Below are 19818 nucleotides of genomic sequence, written 5' to 3'. Positions count from 1 at the left end.
AAACTGCAGAAATCAAATCAACCCCTTTGAGACAGTTGTGAAATAACTGCATTACAGGTGGACATTTATCATGAAGCTGATAGAGGAGAATAGCCAGGCTAGACTTTGAATGAGGAATGAGGCCATCACACCCTTCCCTGTAGTCTACCTGTGAGAATGATTGAATGGCAGTACCTGCTATACAGCTTGGTATAAAACTGTTTAAATATGTGGTTTGATTTTCTTGTTTGGTTGGTTTTGTTTTCATTTTTGCATGTACTTCAGTGTATTTAATATACTACATAAAGTTTGTAGCAAATCTGCATTGTATTGCTTGGGCTGGTTTCATCTGTTTAGTTACTAACAATAGCCTGTCAACAATGACGAATCTGGGTCAAATGATACTTTTGAGGAGTTTCAAACAAACCCAAAACTTGAAGCCTACAGCTGCCAACCAACTCCTGCACAGCTGCTCCCTCATCTGTCTGGTGGAATGGGGAGGAGAATTGGAAAAAGGTAAAACCCCATGGGCTGAGATGAGAGCAGTCTTCACTGGCAGAGCAGAAGAAACTGAGAAGTCCTTGATGAGGGTACACACTACTTAGCGACAACTAAAACATCACAGTATCACAGTATGCTAGAGATTGGAAGGGACCTCAAAAGATCATCTAGTCCTATCCCCCTGCCGGAGACAGGAACACCTAGATAATGTTACACAGGAATGTGTCCAGGCGGGTTTTGAATGTCTCCAGGGAGGGAAGGAGACTCACACACATCAGTGTGCTATCAACATTGTTCTCCGACTAAATCCAAAACTCAGCATTGTGCCAACTACTAGGAAGAAAATTAACTCTATTCCAGCTGAAACCAGGATAACAGTGGTGTTCACGACTAAATCTTGCAGCCAGCACATGGATTAATTCAAGGTGAAATCTTTAGCAGTACAAAATACAGACTGTATTTGCAGCTAGATATGTCTAAAGAGTAATATGAAAAATATTTTTAGCTCCCACTCATGTAAGCAAACTTCTACTGAGGTGAGAGTGCTTAATATAAATGTATTGGTCTAGTTACATATGTAAAGTATCTCCCCTTTTCTGAGTGCATATGGCATCAAGTTAATTTTGGTTGGCCACCAGGGCAAGAATAATTTGTTGTAGCAGCTTCAGTGAAGTTCTTAACTCTCTTACTGTATTGATGCTGCTTATTTGATTTTAATCTTGCTACTCTCCCTGCTTTTTCTCGCAGAACTCAGATGAGGAAAAGGTACCTTGTTCTCTTTTGGCCATAAAAGCCTGTTGCTCCCTACAAACTTCTTGGGGTGAGGAACAATAACATCATGCCCCCTCCCCCCCCCCCCCCCCCCCCAGTATTGAAAGCAATGTATGTGTTAGGGAATGTGCTATTTTTGCATATTGCTGAATTGAAAAATGTTTAATTATTCTAATAGTTGTCTGCTAGGTTTTGGGGTTATGTTGTTTTTGTTTGTTCTTTGTGGTTCTTTGGGGGTTTGGTGGTTTTTGTTTATTTTTTTTTTTTCCCCTAGCTAAAAGCTCTGAGGGAAGCGGGAATCTTTGCAGTGGTTTCATGAGTTGATCTTGGTTATTCACTCAGTCTGGCAAACCTCTGTATCAGCCTTCACTCTTACCACTGGCTGTACTTCCACTTTTGACCTTTCATCTTGCTGTAGTGCTAGTGTCTGTTCTTGGGTAGATTAACAATCAGAGTATTTGGATGATGTGATACAGCATCAGTAACACACCACATTCAGTGATTCATGTGTAATCATGTGGCTTTCTACTGTATCTGTATTCTAAACATCTAGTGCATACAGGAAAAGTCCTGGTTCTGAATTTCTGTAGCTAGTATCAGCAAGATCTTTTCTTTGTTTAGTTGTCATGTAGATCCAGTTACAAATGCTTGTCTTAGGGTCAGCCTGAAGATGCCAGGCCTTTTCTCTTCAGAAGAAACTTAGCTCCATTATAGTCATATGTAGATGATATGCTGCCTATTTCTTCTGTATAGCAAAAAAATTATTGTAGCTATATAATGATCCAGAATGTCTTTTTAAGCAGTACCACTTTCCCTCTGATGTTGATAATTGTCAGATATTTTACTCTAAGACGAGGTTGTTTGGTTTATGTCTTGTTTATAACCCTTTTGTTGGGCTGTATGTGTGTCTTCCATGGGTAGAAGGCCATATCTGATGATCTTTGGGAAACCAGGGCAGGATGTAGCTGTGATAGCAGCATGCTAGCCTGTGTGAGAGATTTAATACCTACGCCATCTTTGTATAAATACCCTGTAAACTTGGCTCTACACCTCTGCTTCTATGCTAGAGTAACCCAGTAACTCTGATGCCAATTCAGGTTAATTTACAGCAGAGCCCAGGCACTTTCTTTGTACTCTGATTTATCAAGGTCTGGGTCTTACTAGAGCTTTTCTTTAAGGAACCTGCATAGATCAGGCAGTAGCTTAGATCACCCAAAAGTTCAGTATGAATATAGGGTATCACTCAGAAGGTCACTTTCCAGGAGTAGGAAGTAGAAGATGGGGTTTGTCCATCAGGTTGTCCATAGCCTATCCCCAAAACTCCATTTTTTAGGATAAACAGTTTTAGCTTAGAATTGTAGAAAATATGAATGCTGGGGAAGTGGGTGGAGTAGAGGAGGGGCATGGAGTTTATCAGAAGGGTTGTGCAGCTGCTGTACTGCTGAGAGAATGTACATTGACACTGAGATTAAAGTACCTCCACTTACAAGCTAAGACATACGAACGTCCAGAATATATGCATGGACAGCACATCTTGAACTTCCAATTGTTTGTGAGTATCCTTTCTTTACACAGACTCTATGGCAAAAACTATTGAAAGGAAGGGTAGGTGTCACCTGCCCACGGGAATAAGTTGTCCCAAGAGGGAGACCAGGGCTTTGTTCCAATATTTTTAAGAATTTAAACCAACTTTGTTATTTTTGCAAGTAGAAAAGGTAGTAATAAGATGAGAAATGGGTGGGCAGCTTAGATTATGGCTTAGCACAGTATGTGAACATGAGCAAAACTTTAAGAGGTTTTGTGACACATCTTTCCCTGCTTGTACACCTTGCTGCTGCTTTCCTTGTGAAGGAAAGAAGCCTCTCTTTCACTTCCTTGTTTTGCCTTTAGTCCACAGTCTTGCTGGAAAGAAGATCTTAAAAACTCTGTCTCAGAAGCCCTCTTTCTTTTAGGCTTTGGACATAATGAGTAGGGCTAGGTTAGATGAGTAAATTTGTATTTTTTAACAAGCTTCGTGAGACGTTTCTGCTTTGGTTGCAAGATGTGGAAGAGAAGATCGAGTTGTGTTTGGCCACTTGGTGGGGCTGTTTGCACAGATAGTGATGGTGAGGGTCCGTTTTCTTTCCGCCGTAGCTTTGCTGAGGAAGCCGCAGGAAACTTGCTGAATCTGCAGCTCCAGGATAACAGCTTTGCAGCTTGGCATTCATATATTCTAGGACTAGCCAGGACCAGGTAAACGAAAAGGTGGTGGTTTTTTTTTTTGTAAAGTTTTTGGGCAACTGCTGATCAGTTTTGAGGGAAGACCATCCAAACAACTGCAAAAACCTCTGTGTCCTTCTTGGTGTCATCTTCCAACTGAAGGATATGAAGAGTGTTTTGGGGTTGCTAGTACCCATGAAATCATGTTACATTATACAGAGTGGGACTCAGTTTTGAAGTGCCCTTTTTTACCTTTAAAAAAGCTTGCTTAGGCACTGAAACCACCTTAACTGGTGGTGTGTCTCCGGAGCTTACTGAGAAGATGTTCCCATCTAAGGATACAACCATTTATGCTACTGAAGTAAGAACTAGTCCAGAGAAAGGAGATGATAAAGCCTGCACTTGGTAGTCACTTTCGTGTGGTTTGTGTAGGTGATTAGGTAAGGGAAAGTATGAGTGTGAAAGGCTTGTACACATGGAGCTGTGTTTTGATGTCAAGGTGATGTGTGTGTGTGTGTAAATTATGAGGTCATGAGGTGCAGAACAGAAGGAATCTGGCAGGTAAATGCTTCTGTGCATCAAAGTCTTCTATCCAGAGGGACATTTTCCTTTTGGAAAGATTCTCTTGATGTGTCCATGAAACTCATTAAGGCTAATCCTTCTTATTGTTATAAGAGTAAAATGAATGGCCAGAGATGCCCGGAAATAAAAGCAAGGAAAACTTGAGCAGAATATCCACATTCTTTTTGCCTGAAAAATGCTTCCTTTTCCCAGTGCCAAAAAGGGAACACTGTTTCTTGAGACATCCTAAAATGGAGATAACTGCAAATGACAGGGTGAAACTATAGTATTTCACGCTTAGCTGATCTCTTTTCTGTGGCATTCGGTGGACCCTCTTAATTTGTGGTACTTATAGTGCTAATGTTTCCATGAAAATGCTTGCAGAATATTGTTAATGGTGGACTTTCTTGTTACCAGTGGATACAAGAAAACAAATAGTAGGTATGTATCGGCACTACTGCAACACACTTCTATTTCTTCAACCCAAAAATTTGGGTGCTGTCTTGCTGTTCTACAGCCCATTGCTCAATAACAGTAGGGTCACTCCAGAGTGACAAACCTAGTAGCAGCTCTGAAAAACTGCACTGATGTCTTGCAAGGTAGAGACCAGGTTTTTATTTTGTGTGCATGACTTGCTGGGAATTGTGTCAGGTTTGTTCCTCTTGTTTTTTATCACCTTGTGTCACTTTCATTTCTGTAATGGGCCAGAATCAGGTTTGACTCTTGCAGTCCTATGCATTGTGTAACAGCCCTGGTAGTCTTTGCCTCTATAGTGCTGACAATCTAAAAGAGACAATGTGACAGGTAAGCTGAAATGACCTTTCCAAGGTGTCACCAGTACCCCTTCCTGTACACAATTCTTTGCCAGTTTGTAGTAGTACTGTTTGTTTCTCATCTGGCATTCTCAAGTTGTACATGTGTAGTCACTGATGAGGCCTGGGCTACCTAACACAGAAGAATCTACAGGATTCTTGCTTTGTTTCTTGCTATGCTCTTTGCTTTGATGTGGCTGGGTGACTACTGCAAATATAAAGTCAATTTCTAGGGGTTTTGGGTTGCTTCTTGGGTTTGGTCTCATTTGCTACATGGAAAACTTGTGGGCAGAGCTGTTGCTCTTTGGGAGTAAACACCTGCAATGCCTAGAGTGAGACAGGTCCTTACACTGTACTAAACTACAATCACTAGAGGTGCATGTTGCTGACTCTGTGAGAAGGGAGGTTGTAGATATGTTTGTTTTTTCCACCGAATGAAGTCCAAAAAAGCTCTGTTTATTACTATGAGGCTTTTCTCTCTTTTCCCCAAGCAGAAAGAGAGCCAAGTGCTTAGGAGCTTCCTAATCTGTGGCAAATTATACAGTACTTATTGCAAAAGAAGAGTTGAGAGTGGTCAAGAGGTTGTGACAGTGATATTGTGAAAGGCGATGTACAGAAAAACATGCTTGCCAAGAGAAGTGGACATCACGTAAAAAATCGTTTTCCAAGCCCAGCTATATAGGAGTGGGAGAGGCCAGTGCTTGTAGAAAATGAACAAACAAAAGGAGGGAAAACACAGGTTATGTTGAGGTTTCCATAGCAACATAATACTTTTCCTGGAAATCTCAAATGATAAGATCTAATCTATCTGCTATTTAACTCCTGCATGCAAAGCCCTCTCCTTTCTCAGCTTACCTTCATCCTTTCTAGTGATGGGTGTACTGTCAATATGCAATGGTGGTCTGCATGGGGAATGGAATTCCTGGGACAAGCCTATACCTGTTCTGTTCTCCCTTTTCTAAAGCACATAGAAAAGGCAAAGCTTATGAGGCAGAGGCAGTGTGTTTATGATGGGCTATGTGTAGGAATGACTTCCCATCTGTGCTGATCTTCTGTTTCCCACAGATCCCAGAGAGGAAGTGTTATGCTGAGACTGAGGGCAGAGTTGCCAGACAGGTACATTGTCGAGGTGTTCCATGGCTTTCAGTGTTTATTCTGTAAGGATGTGTCCTCCTTACTGGAAATGATACAGCTAAGTACCTGTTTGAAATATACAGACTGTGGAGAGTTCATCGAAGTAGCCTGACTTAAATGTGTACTCAACAGTCTGTCCAGCCTCCGATCTGGGGAGCAGAAATCCTTGATGGCATGAGAGAGTTCTTGTGGAGGAAGGTGGAAGGCTGGCAGTTTTTACCTGATAAAAAGGACAACTGAGAGAGTGGGCAGCATGACAAAAGTCCATGAAGTTACTAATGGTCTCAAACATGTAGAAAAGAAAAAGGGACGTATGACTGGAAAAAGGGAAATATAACCCCCATTTTCAAGAAGGGGAAAATGGATGACCTGAGGAATTATAGACCAGTCAGTCTCACCTCTGTGCCTGGCAAAACCTTGGAGCATATTCTCCTGGAAGGCATGCTAAGGCACATGAAAAACAACAAGGTGCTTGGTGACAGCCAGCATGGCTTCACTAAGGGGAAATCCTGCCTGACCAATTTGGTGGCCTTCTATGATGGGGCTACAGAACTGATGGACAGGGGTAGAGCAGTTGATGTCGTCTACCTGGACTTGTGCAAAGAGTTCGACACTGTCCCACACAACATCCTTGTCTCTAAATTGGAGAGACATCAATTTGATGGATGGACCACTCGGTGGATAAAGAACTGGCTGGATGGCCTCATGAAAAGGGTTGTGGTCAGTGGTTCAGTGTCCGGCTGGAGACCAGTAACGAGTGGTGTCTCTCAGGGATCGGTGTTGGGACCGGTCTTGTTCAACATCTTCGTCACTGACATGGACAGTGGGATTGAGTGCGCCCTCAGCAAGTTTGATGATGACACCAAGCTGTGTGGTTCGGTTGATACGCTGCAGGGAAGGAATGCCATCCAGAGGGACCTTGACATGCTTGTGAGGTGGGCTGATGCCAACCTCATGAAGTTTAACCATGACAAGTGCAAGGTCCTGCACCTGGGTCGGAGCAATCCCAGGCACAGCTACAGCTTGGGCAGAGAAGAGATTCAGAGCAGCCCTGCACAGAAGGACTTGGGGGTGTTGGTTGATGAGAAAATGAACATGAGGTGGCTGCAGTGTGTGCTCGCAGCCCAGAAAGCCAACCGTATCCTGGGCTGCGTTAAAAGGAGCCTGACCAGCAGGTTGAAGGAGGTGATCCTGCCCCTCTACTCTGCTCTCATGAGACCTCAACTGGAGTATTGTGTGCAGTTCTGGTGTCCTCAACATGAAAAGGACATGGAACTGTTGGAACAAGTCCAGAGGAGGGCCACGAGGATGATCAGGGGACTGGAGCACCTCTCATATGAAGATAGGCTGAGAAAGTTGGGGCTGTTCAGCCTGGAGAAGAGAAGGCTGCGTGGAGACCTCATAGCAGCCTTCCAGTATCTGAAGGGGGCCTATAGCGATACTGGGGAGGGACTCTTCATTAGGGACTGTAGTGACAGGACAAGGGGTAACGGGTTAAAACTTAAACAGGGGAAGTTTAGGTTGGATCTAAGGAGGAAATTCTTTCCTGTTAGGGTGGTGAAGCACTGGAATGGGTTGCCCAGGGAGGTTGTGAATGCTCCATCCCTGGTGGTGTTCAAGACCAGGTTGGATGAGGCCTTGGATGACATGGTTTAGTGTGAGGTGTCCCTGCCCATGGCAGGGGGGTTGGAACTTGAGGATCTTAAGGTTCTTTCCAGCCCTAACTATTCTATGATTCTATGAAGTGTCTGCTCTTCCTCAGTTGTAGAGAGAAGCCCTGAGTGGATGTGAAGTTCTCCATCCCTGTACAACAGAGGAAACAGATTCTGTTCTCTGCCTAATGCTCACAGTAGCAACACCCTTTGCTCCAACCCCCTTCTTACTTCTGACATAGCCAATGGCGGGCATGACAGAACAAGCTTTCCAACAGGGGCTGTTGGAGGGGAGAGATATCTGCAGTGGGAGGTGGGATGGTGGTGCTAGTGGAAGGTAAAGAATTCTCCCCTCACTGTATCTGAGGTCTTTTGCACAGTAAGTAGTTGCAAGGAGAGGGTGGCAAGAGAAGGCCCAAATGATGCCATATATATTAAGTACATACCTTTATAACTGCATTTAGGGTAGAAAAGTTCTTAACCTTCAGAGTAACGAAACTTGAAAACTACCCTGCAAGTGGCTGTTGTTTTAACCCTTTCTGGCATGGTACACGAGCTGAGGGCATATGATGATTTGGAGAGACTTTTATCTGTTTACAGGAATGCTGTTCTGCATTTCTGTTTGTGAAAGCTGGTTTGTTGGTGGTGTTTTGTCACGTGTTGTGGGTTTTTTGTTTTTGTTTTTTTTCCCCTGCAGGTCTTAGGACTCTGGGTGAAGTTCTGTGGTCTATAGTGTGTGCTATGCAGGTAACGTAGGCTATTTTCAGTCTCTTCTGTTAGAGACCTGTTGCCTCTCTGGCTGTCAGCACAGCATAGGAGGTTCAATAGCCTGGTGTGATCTTCCTGGTTCTGTGAGTCTTTGTGACTTTGAGGGAAGAGCAATGCCTATAGAGTATGATGTGCAGTATGACATAGGGCTTCTGTGTTTAGATGCATTATGTTACAGCCTTGTTAAGGGCCTGACTATGGCCAACTTCTGCAATATTCAGCAAAAGCAATATTCTGTTTTAATAGGTGGGCTTCACTGTTTTTGGTTTGGGTTTGGTTGGTTTTGGGTGTTGTTTATTTTTTGTAGTTTGTTTGTTTTGTTTTTTGTTTTGTTTTTTTTTGGCTCTGACTGTTGTTTGTTATTAACCTGTTAATGGTATTGAGCCCTGAAGATTTGTGGATAGAAAACAACCATCACTACAATATTTAGAAGAAAACCAGCTTGAAGGGGTTCAAAGAGCAGTAATCCAGGTATGTGCCAATAAATAGGAAGCAGTACTTTAATATCCCTTAGCAAACCATCCCCCATCTTTACGCATTTATTATATTTTCTCATATTTCTCCTGACAGCCACCTGTTCAACTTCGGACCTGTTTGTAAAAATCTGCACACCATCTATCAGAGGGATACACACACTTACAAACTTCTGTTCTGTGGGCATGAAGTAAATTATTTCTTTAAGATCATATGGCAGATCTATAATTAATTAAACCCTCCATGATATTAGCGCAAAATAATTTAGCCTTTCTAAAAAGGTAAATGTAATTTGCCGATCTGGTATTTGGAAGAATGCTTTCCCCAAAATCAATTCCTTTAGTTTCCAGAGAATAGAAATGAGAAGCAATCTCATTTTAATTATATCTCTTTATTGCTAACAAAGGAATGATTTATGCAATTAAATTAACTGGCTAGAAAATTATTCTCAGCTGGGCTGTCCTAATTCTTTGCTTTCTGAATTGCAGGCTCTTACAGTTCTCTATGTAGATTAATTTTTCTGATATGCAAACAATGCTCCTTGTGTTAATTTTTAACATTTTTTATTCACAGCTCCCCTTTTCTTAGTGTCATTGACATGAGTAATATTTGTGCACTGCTGGGTTCTGATTCAGGCCTTTTTATGTAGAAAGATTGGGAAAAAATCTTTTCTTTTGAATCTCATTATTACCAGTGCAGAGCAAGGTTTTGAAGTTTTCTTATCTATTACTGAGAAACAGCAGCAGGAACATGGAAGGACTGCAAAGATGTCAAAGGATGCAAACTTCTGAAGGAGAACTTATCAATATTGAGGAGAGAGGTGAATTTACAGTTAATGTATTCTTAAACCCTTGGCTTTTTGCAGCCAGGCAAAAAGCTGAAATGCAAAGGGAAAAACATATAAAAATCTTTTATGTTGTACACAGACTTAATAGGGAAAGAATTTGGGATTTTCTTTCTGCCTGGGATTACCTTGCAGTGGCTGGCCAGAACGTTAGCTAGTGATATTTGGGCTGAGGGAAAAATTACCATGTAACAACACATTGTGACCATGTGCCAGCGCAGTCTGACATCTTCTGAATGGGGCACTGGTGTAATCTCCTGTTTTAAAACAGCAGCGAACATATTGCGGAGCACGTGTTCACTCTGTCTGAGCTGTCCTGCCCTGTATCAGTAGAGATGTGTCAGCTGGTCAGTGTTTGCTGTGTTGGCACTCTTGCGCTGCTATCAGATGGTTTTGGAATTAAAAAAGAAAAAGCAGTGTTTTATCCTGGTTGTTGTACAGTGCTTTGTGTGTGGAAAGGTTTATACCTTTGGTATTCCTAAGGCTTTTGAACTACCAGATAGGAAGGGTCAGGCTATGATGATTTTGATGGGACAAAAAAGCTACTCTGAGCCTGTTTCCTTTGTGTGTGGATCATCCAAGGGGAACCTTCCTCCTGGACTGGGTAGCTGTCGGGTGGGGAGTGGTGGGGTAGCTAGTGCAAGGCCTCTTGACTGCAGTTTGTGTTGTTTTTGAGGATACTCCTATAGAAACAGCACAAATGGAATTTGCTTAGAAAGTGGGATCACACTTATTGGAAGAACCTTTCTCAAAGAACAGTTGCCCTTGGCTTATGTCAAAGAGTGATTTTATTTTTTTTCCTCTTTCCTAGTCCTGCAAACTCTGCACTGGGTGGTACAGTTCTGCCCCATGAATACCTTGGCTCATACAGGAAAGGATATATTTGTACAGTGCCTGAGAAGGATGCTGTGATTTGGGGCAAGTTTACAAGCAGTCTGTAGAGCAGGCTTTGAGTTTAAAATGATCTAGGTTGAAGGAATGGTTAGAAATCAAAATCAAATTAATGACAAACATTACCTTTAGGGAGGATACATCTGATTAAGGAAAAAAGAGAGAGAAACAACTGCTTAGGTAAGCAGTACTACGGGATTTGGGCTCATAGTGACACATAGGTAAATGAGTTAGTGATGGTCCTTTAAAAGGAAATCTCGTTCTTGGAAGTATTAATAGGAGTGATGTGTACGGTGTGGGCTTGGAGGAGAGAGACAACTCTGTGTTATTGGGTGAAGTCTAGTAAGCTGGATGCGTGCTGGCTTTTTTTCAAAAGCTCAAAATGGAAAAGAACTGGGAAATCATGGCCTGTGGGGTTAGTAATGACAAGTCTTACAGAGGGAGAAAAACAAACTTCACTTATAGCAAGGGGGATTTAAGCTAATACCAGGAAAACCGTAACCATAAACTTCAACGCCTACATATCAGCCTGCCAGAAAAAACCCTTGAGCCCACTGGATGTGTCCTTTGGTACCCCACCGTCACCTGCTTCTGTACTTAACAGCTTTCTCCTACTCTGTGCTTGCCCTGTGTTCCTACAGCCTATGTGGGTAGATGGTTTCATTCTTCTTCCTTATCTTCACTTAACTCCTGTTCCCTGCTAAGTATTTCATTCTACTTTGCCAGAGAATTCTGGGGGTGCTGGTGCTGTAAGCTGCTTCTAGTGATGACTAAGGGAAAGGTTTCAGTTCTCAGTGCCAGAAATCTTCCATTCTTTTTGGAATAAGCAGTGCAAGTAAACATACAAAGAACAGAGTAACCAAAAAGATATGCTCATAGTTGAAGGGAATGAAAGATGAAGAAGGGAAATTAAAAACAAAACCAACACAAATAAAACAGCCCCAAACACGAAAACCCAACCAAACCAGAAAACAGTTCCTTTCCTACATCTGATAACAAGATGATGCTTCAATGGCATCTCTGATTCCCTTACAAAGGGCATACTTTGGACCACCAGAAAGCTTTTAATGAGGGCCAGTGTAAGTTGCAAAACCAGAACAGTCCTTTGTTTCATTGTATAGAAAGAAAGGAGGCGAATGCTGTGGTATCAGGAAACATCCAGTCCCAGGTATGAGATCTCCATGAAGCCACTATGGGAGGAGAGCCAAAGAAAAGCCTTCAATGTTGGGAAATGCAGAATTTAAAGTGCACTTCTTACAAGTGCAGCCACATGGTGGTAACTAAGTCAATGAAAGTGATAGTTTCAAGGAAAGCTCCAAAATAAACCGTTGCAATCTGAATTTTTGACTCCTTTTCTGTTCCTCAACAAAGAAAATAACACTGAGTTCCCTCCAGATCCTCTAATAGAATTAACCACCTCTCCATGGACCATTTCCCAAATGTGCCAGGATTTAATTTTGTAGTGAGTGGTATCCAGAAAAAAACCTGCCTTTGTTAATACAGAGAATTTCTCCTTCTGTAAAGCAGATCTCTATTACAGGTGGCTGTTCTTGCCGTGAGATCCCTACCCCTGTGCCTGGCTGACAGGAGAATGCTTTTTCTCTCGGATAACGTTTAGTGCTTTGTGAAACTACTGTCTGCATGCACTGCTCTTCCAGATGAGATACTGCTGAGATATTAGTAAAATAAACAGGGGGTTAACCTGGTATAAGAAATGTGTGTGGATCAGTGAGAGGTGTGTGGTTGGGATGATGTGCTCTCTGGAAAACTGGGTGGAATTTGAAGACCTTGTCCGTTTGTTCACATTCTCTTTAAAATAAGAGAAAAATCACTAGAAGGCCCAATTTTGCTCTTGCTTCATTCTTTGCTGTTATGTTTGTCCAGATTTTTCTTAAGTCTAATATCTTCTAATTTTATTTCTACCCAGCTTCTTGTGAAGCAGGTCCCAGATAGACAGACTTTGGACTTGCTAGCATCAGAGTAGTTGAGTGGTATGTGAATAAAGGTAATTTTCTCCCTTTTTTTTTTTTGTTGTATAACATTAAAAATTCATGACTATTTTAATAAATATTTTAATAAATATTAAATGAATATTTAATATTTCATTTTAAATAACATTTGTTTATGTTGGATTCTAGGTATCTGAGTGCTAAAATTGAAGTTAAAATAATTTGGCTTGCTATGCTGAAAGAGACAAGTACAGCAAAGCTTTATGTTGGCCTTGCATCCTCATTTTTTCTGACTTTTCATTATTAGTCCTTCACATCTCACAGTAAATTACTGAGAGATAGTTCCTAGCTATATCTTGTGAGCAGCAGAAGAGATGAAGCAACGTAAAATATAGGTAATATATACTGAACAGTACTGTATGTAATTAGACTATATAGCTGTGTATGTATGTGATCTGTCTCATTGCATTTCAGAGAGAAACAGTGTAACAGTAAGATCAAGGGGTTTATCCTGTGGCCTGTTCTGTTCTTCTTGTCATCTTAAAGATTTAGTTTGGAGCTGGGTGATCATCTTAAGGTCTCTATGAAGATCTGTATGGCTACTGTGTCCAAATTGGCAATAGCTTCATTGCTTGTGTGAAGCTTTGTACTGAAAGACAAAAACCGAAACGGCTTAGTAAAGGTATTTGCCTCCAAATGTCAGCCTCACTGGACTCTCTCTGAAAAGCAGTCTCATCCTCCAGCATATGGACTTGCCCTCACCGTTCTGGTGTTGTCCACTCCCTGCTGAGACAGCTTTGTCCCATCATATAGGTTGCTAATAACACCATTAAACAGCATTGATCCCAGCATCCATCCCTTAGGGATGCTACTGGTAATGGACCATGAGTTGGAATTTGTTCTACTGATCAGTCCCAGCCAGTTTTCTGCCCACTTTATTTCTTAGTTCTGCCCATTCTGAATTTTCTTCTTGATTTTTTTCCCCCCTCCTTTGATCCAAATGAACTCTTTCTACAGGAATCTCAGTGTTTAGAGCTGGATCAGCAAAGAATTGGTCACTCCATTGATTTTAAAGGGGTTTTGCAAAATTTTATATATGCAAATAATAATAACAATTATTGCCCCTAACAATGTGACCAGCAAGGGAATTCTCTATTATTATTTTTAGGTTTCTCTGTCCTCTGCAGATGCTACTTTAATGCAAATCAAACTTTGTGGATTGTGTTACCTATTGAAAAATAGTTTCAATTAGAAATTCAATTACACTGTCTTGGGGGGATGGAACTGACAGTTTCTTTGAATTTTGCATGTTATAGAGGGCTCCAAAGTGCCATAAATCTGCTAATTGATTTCTGTACCTGTAATGTTTGATTAGGTGTATTTTATTGTCTTCTTGGTTTTAATTAACCCCAGGCTTGTCAAAATGCTTCCACTGACAAAGGATATATGATGAACTGAGATAAACTCTATTAACAGAGGCTGACTTTTGTCAGTAATTGCTATAATGCATAAGAGTTATTAGAAATTATCACACACAAAAAGAAACTATACTTTTGGTAACAACTTTTATGGGCTGCTATAAATCTGTTGACTGCCCCCTACATGCAAGAGATAAGCAACTGTGAATGACAAGGGGTCTGAAGGAAAATCAATCATTTGCTAGATGTCTTATAAATATTAAGAGTGACAAAATGAGGAGAGTTATGAAGTCTAAGTGCTGAAAATTGAATGGATGCTAATGTGCCTAAACTTGTACCCATTACAGATTGGGAAGGCTGTTGAGACAAGGATATGACTACCTCAGGAAGGTCTTGGTTTTACTGAAGCAGAACATGTTACCTTGGCTGTGGATCTCTGAAAGACTAAAGTGATACTGAGTCTTTGGCTTCTAGGTCCTTGGTTGGAGTCCAGGTCTGGGCTCTTACCACTTGGCTGTCCATGGCTTCAGAGGTCAGGCCCAACAGGGTCACATCACTAGCGTTTGAGGACAGAGGCAATCAGAAGTAATGGCTTGATGGGCTGATGATAGTTGAGACATTTTTGCTGAGAACAGAGGTACTTGGTGATGCTGTTTATATGGTCTGGTGTTAGAAATGTTCTATCTAGTAGTAACAGACAAACCATCTCTTAAAACAGGAAAGAAGAGTTAATATCTTCATTTTTACTGGTGTCTCCACCTTTAAGGACTTGGCTTATGTAAGATCTTTAGATAGCAACGTATGCACAGACTTCTGCATATGTTTCTATAAGTAAATTTCACTGAACTGCAACTTCATAGTTTGCAGATCTGTCCTTGTTTGCTCTCTGGGCCCTATGTTTGTCTGCAGCTCTGTATGTGTTGATGCAGGTATAGTCCTGTGAACAAAACTGATATAATATTGTGTGTATTAGCAGAGCAGTAATTAAGCCATACAAAGTTGTAAAAGTATAAGACAAGCTTTCTGCAACACAGTTGTTAAATTTGATATGACTATTTCCTAGAAACTCCACACAACCTTATGTTTTATATTGGTAAGGCAAAGTTTGTAAATGCCTTTTTTTAATTCTTGGTTTTGGTTGTTTTGTTTTTTTTTATTTTTAAATTATGTGTGGGGAGTACATATGAACCTCAGGAGCTGCAGAGACCTGTTCTCTTATTTTCTGACAATTTCTGTCCAAGCTTTGGACACTCTTGGCTGCTGCAATTTTAAAGTTGCCTATCAAATCTTCTGTCTTACTCAAAAATAGTTAATTTCAGTTAGACATTATTTTTTAATCCACAGCTGAAATAATATTTTATACTGACCTTCATTTCCTTTGCTGCTTTTTGTAAGAATTGTCATAATGGCTCAACGGTACAGCTCCATGAGTGTGCATGGAGAATGAGTGGAGCCTTCGCATGTAGAGGTTACATGCAGTCCTAGAAACTGATTGATCTAGTTATTAGGATATTTAGCTTATTATTAACATTTTTTTTGAGCTCTAAGACATCTCTGGAGCTTGGAGGTGTGAAATTCGCAATTTGTTTTAGTTTAGCCCAAAACAGATCTTCAAATGCTTGGGGCTTTCTGGAGCAGGGCACTGGGCACCATAGTGTTTGAAGTGGCTCTACTGCTGTGTGTGGGTATGCTGGGGTGGAGCGGCACAGCTGGTACCAGGGAAGCACTATCATGGGCACATGCATCTTTCAGTTGCCAGCAAGAGAAAAACATTTGGCCTGTTGATCCTCACTTATGAGCCATTGTTCTTGAATCCCAGTTCTTGTGGAACATTCCCATACAGGACATAGAGGGAAGGTATTCTGTAGCATGCTAGGTTCCTAAGGACCATGTGTCTTTCAGCAAGTTGCTAGGGTGAGAACTGTCACTAGTTTCTACAGCCCAGCAGAGGACCTTGGTGCTAAACCCCTGGTGATGGTATAGGTGGGATTGCCTGTGGGATTCTTCTCTCTCAGCTGCTGTGAGAGTAAGGAATTCTAGTAGCTGAGTTGTGACCTGGCTTGATGTTTTGTGGACTATCAGAAAAGTCTAGACATCCCATAACTTCTGCTGGGGCAATGTGAATTGAGACCAGCACTGGAGAGGGGTGCAGAGTGTTAAAGATGCCCTATATTAAAGAGCTGAGACAAACCTTTTAGGCTTGATATATTGCAAATGATTCTGTTGGCTGGACAGTTCAAGCTGGCTTGGTGTATGTGGTATCAGAGTGTTGCATCATGGTATTGCAATTATCCTACCACACTTGTACTTCTACCAGATTTTAAGGAGCAGTTGCTATGTTTAGTAGCTGAGCCTTTCTTTTTGTTTGTCTTGGTTACATAGCTCTGTTTAAGAGTTTCCATGCAAGTCTCGTGTGTGAGAATGCACATATATCTATATTCCCTCTTGGGTGTGCTGAAAACAATCCATTTAGAAACCAGGTGTCCTTGTCTTTCTTGGCATCTGGTTAAATATCAGCCAAGCAGGAGAAGGTAAATCCTAGGATGCCTTAACAACTGCTGGGTCTGTGAAGCCGTCGGCTTCATCTGATGGGATTTGAAGGTCATGGTGGTTGCCCACATGTGAAAGATGTGTCCTTATTCCCCTCAGATAAAACAGCCCAAAATGATCAATCTTAAGGTCTCTAAACTAAGCTAGGAAGAGACTTGTGCATTTCAGTCTGCTGAGACCAGAGGTCGCTGTTGAACTGGAAATGGAGACACCCTTGCTTTTCCCCAGCCACCTTCTCTTTATTTTGTCCAGTGCTTAACCTGCTCTGTAACAGCTTAGGCTTCTTTTTCCTTACGAAAAGACTGTGCTCTCAAAAGCAAAGCACAGCACTAGACTTCTGAGTATAAGGGACTGAATAGATACATCTAGAGGAGAAAGTAGGATAGTGAGGCTGAGCTCTGTTTCTCTGCAGTTCACTCTTGCCTCACACACCTACCAGTATGTCCTGCAGATACCTCTCTTAATCTGCAGCTCTTCCATTCATTCCTGATCCCTGGTGTAGTCTTGTTGTTTATAGCAGACATTTCTTCTTTTAGCCATGGTGGCTGTCTGTAAAAAGAGAAACGTATACAGTGATGAGCAGCAGAGTAGCAGCCAAGGCAGTGTGACCGTGATGGTGTAAGGATGAGAGGAGCACGAATTTGTAGGAAGTATGATTTCTCTTCTGTCTGCAGGTCTGGAGGAATGAAACTGGTCAGAACTAGACACACCTTTGGGTAATATGGCTATCCTGAAAATGAGCAGCTGTTGGAGGGGAGCACATACAGGCACAGTGGTCCGTGTTTGTGTTCACGTGGCCATACAGTATTTTCTAACTCTGGGGTATGGGCTGCCTCCTTCACACAATTGAACTGAACTGACTGTGTGTGAGGAAGAGATTTAGCGAGGCTCAGAAACCTTGCATATGGACTCTGAAAGTGAGTCTATCTCAGTCATACTCTGCTGGAACAGCAGCATGTCAGGCATGCCTTGTCACATGGACAAGCGGTGGTTGTGTAGGTCCTGGTTAAAACTTGGACTGAGTAGTAGCACTGCAGGGAAAGATATTTTGAAGCTCATTGAGCCCCTTTTGGCTGTACTGGAGGTTAAACTACTGCTGCACTCTTTCAGATGGGTATCATCCACTTCTGGGTAGGCCTTGGGCAGGAGACATATTGCTGCCTCTTTGTACCCCAAGGCTGAACCACTGAGCGCAGCTGATCCTGAGCTGGCTGTGAGCCTGTCTGCACCAAGTCAATTCCCAGACAAGGAGAGCTGGCTGAAAATGCTCAGTTCCTTGTATGAATCTCTGTAAAATCCCATAGGTCATAATATCGTGCAAGCTGCACAGGTGAGTTAGCATCTTATGTTAGCATTCCTTACTGCTTGAAAACACCTTGGCTTTTAACTTCATTACTTTTCTCTAGAGAAAAAGCAAATGAGAGCTTCCTTCAGAGATGATGAACACTTGTGCCTTTCTGCAGGAGAATGGTCAGGAATGCCCGGAATTCAAAAGATGAGACATCTATGGCAGCAAGAGCCTGGGAAGCAAACAAACTGTGCTTCACATCACTCCAGTAATTCAGTATTCACAGCAGACTGAGATCCAGCAGTATGTTCTCAATTGGTTTATTACAGTCAATACTTATTATTAATAGATATGAAACAGACAAGATCTGGGCCTTTTGATGTTGTGAATCGATATAGATCTGTTCACTCCCTGAAACTCCAGGCTATTCTTAGCAGAGCCACAAATCCTTAATTAAAACTTGAGTCTTTTGCCCAGACCTGTAAACTTTATGGATACCTTTGTCTTGGCAGAAACAGGTCTTTCATTAGTCCTGCTACTCCAGTATGCATAGGCAATAAGCCATCCAGCAGAAGGCACTATTTGGCTAGAAAGATTAGTGTGGTGTGGTTATTTTGGCAAATGCTGTGCAGGTAGCCAGTACAGTCACAGCAGCATAGCTGTCACATTGAGCATTGCCTGGTTATGTTTGGACTTGAACTGTGCTGCTCTTCCCTTGGGAGCAGAACTCTGCATTCGAAGCTGTGGGAGTGTATGAAACACTATAGTGTCTAAGTAACTTGCAACATCCTGTAATGTTACTACACAAAAGGTCTGAGTTAATGATCCAGTCGATTTACAAGTCAACTGTGTGACAATAGAAATTAATATTCATTGATGAGCCAATCTGAAAAGCCTTGATTTTTATTATTTTTTTTTACCTCTCTAATAGTTTTGTGTCAAATCTTAGGTGAGTTTATATACTGGTGTATGGATCAGAGGGTACCTGGGGATAAGAAGCATTTAATTAACTTTTTTTCTACCCTGGAAAATACAGTTCAAGATATGTTGTCTGAAACTGCTCAGGTAGAGTGCCATTCTAAAATATCCTTCTAGTACCAGAATGAGTAGATGGAAAAGGAGATTCCTGATCAAATGTGGCTTCATTTAGGGGGCAAAATGTAAGTAGCTGAGGCCAGATTCTGCTCTCTTTTTCTTCTGATTTATACGCAGTTAAGCTTGCACCATTGTAAAATCACAGTGAGAAAAAACCCTGTGGTATAGGGGCAGAAGGTTGAACTTTAACTGACGTGTAGTTAAAAACAGGCTTGCTGAGTGAAAGATGCTGGCTGTAGCAAGTTTCCTCCCTGCAGCAGAAGGCTACATGGATGGGACTTCTGTCTAGCATGTTGGTAGTCAGAAGTGGCTACTTAAACTCTGTTTATCCCAAAGAGCCATAGTGTCAGTCACCTGCCCAATACAGAGGTGGGTGTTGGTTGGCTGAGAGCAGTTCCTTGACACCTTTGGACAACTCTGCTTTTGTTTCGGGCTTCTTCCTTTTTTTCTTTTTCTTTCCAACCCCCCCCCCCTTCCTCAGATTGAGCTGAGCTGAACTGACTGATGTCCTATGCTGTGCCTGAAGCAAGAGGTTGCATGAACAGTTCCTCATCAACCCTGGGACCAACCCATGTGTGAGATAAGGACCTCCAGGGATGCACGATCTTTCCTCCCTCCCTGCTGAACATATCTTTTTCTCAGAGAAAACAAGCAGATGAACTTGTCTGATCTTTGTTCTGTTGTTCAACATTAGCAGGGACTGGGTGAAGATAACTTCTCAAAGGGGCATATGATATAGAGCTCCTGGACCTGCTTTTTGCTCTCCAAGACCCAGTAAGTTCTGTAGCATCGTCAGACTGTCCCTGTCTTGTAGCTTCTCTCTTGCAGAGCCAGTACGTAACAAAACTCCTCTAATAGCCTTTACGGTCTTAACCCAATTTCCTTTAAAACTGCTGTATGTTGTGAGCTTTGAGAGGGATTAAGAACTTCAG

At 41.8% G+C, this 19818-nt stretch overlaps 1 long non-coding RNA gene across 1 annotated transcript; it reads left to right on the top strand.

The window, feature by feature from the left end:
* The first annotated feature begins 766 nt into the window (after positions 1-766).
* LOC134155275 (uncharacterized) lies at positions 767-19555 on the top strand. Its single transcript, XR_009961483.1, has 4 exons — positions 767-996; positions 3385-3483; positions 17910-18094; positions 19368-19555. It is a non-coding gene; the product is annotated as an uncharacterized LOC134155275 (long non-coding RNA).
* Positions 19556-19818: the final 263 nt, after the last annotated feature.

This window comes from Pezoporus occidentalis, unplaced genomic scaffold (assembly GCF_034315485.1).
Source record: "Pezoporus occidentalis ecotype Australia unplaced genomic scaffold, CSIRO_AGI_Poc_V1 ctg76, whole genome shotgun sequence".
Classification (NCBI taxonomy): domain Eukaryota; kingdom Metazoa; phylum Chordata; class Aves; order Psittaciformes; family Psittacidae; genus Pezoporus; species Pezoporus occidentalis.
The sequence above is the reverse complement of the archived record's forward strand: the minus strand, read 5'-3'. Positions and strand labels throughout refer to the sequence as shown.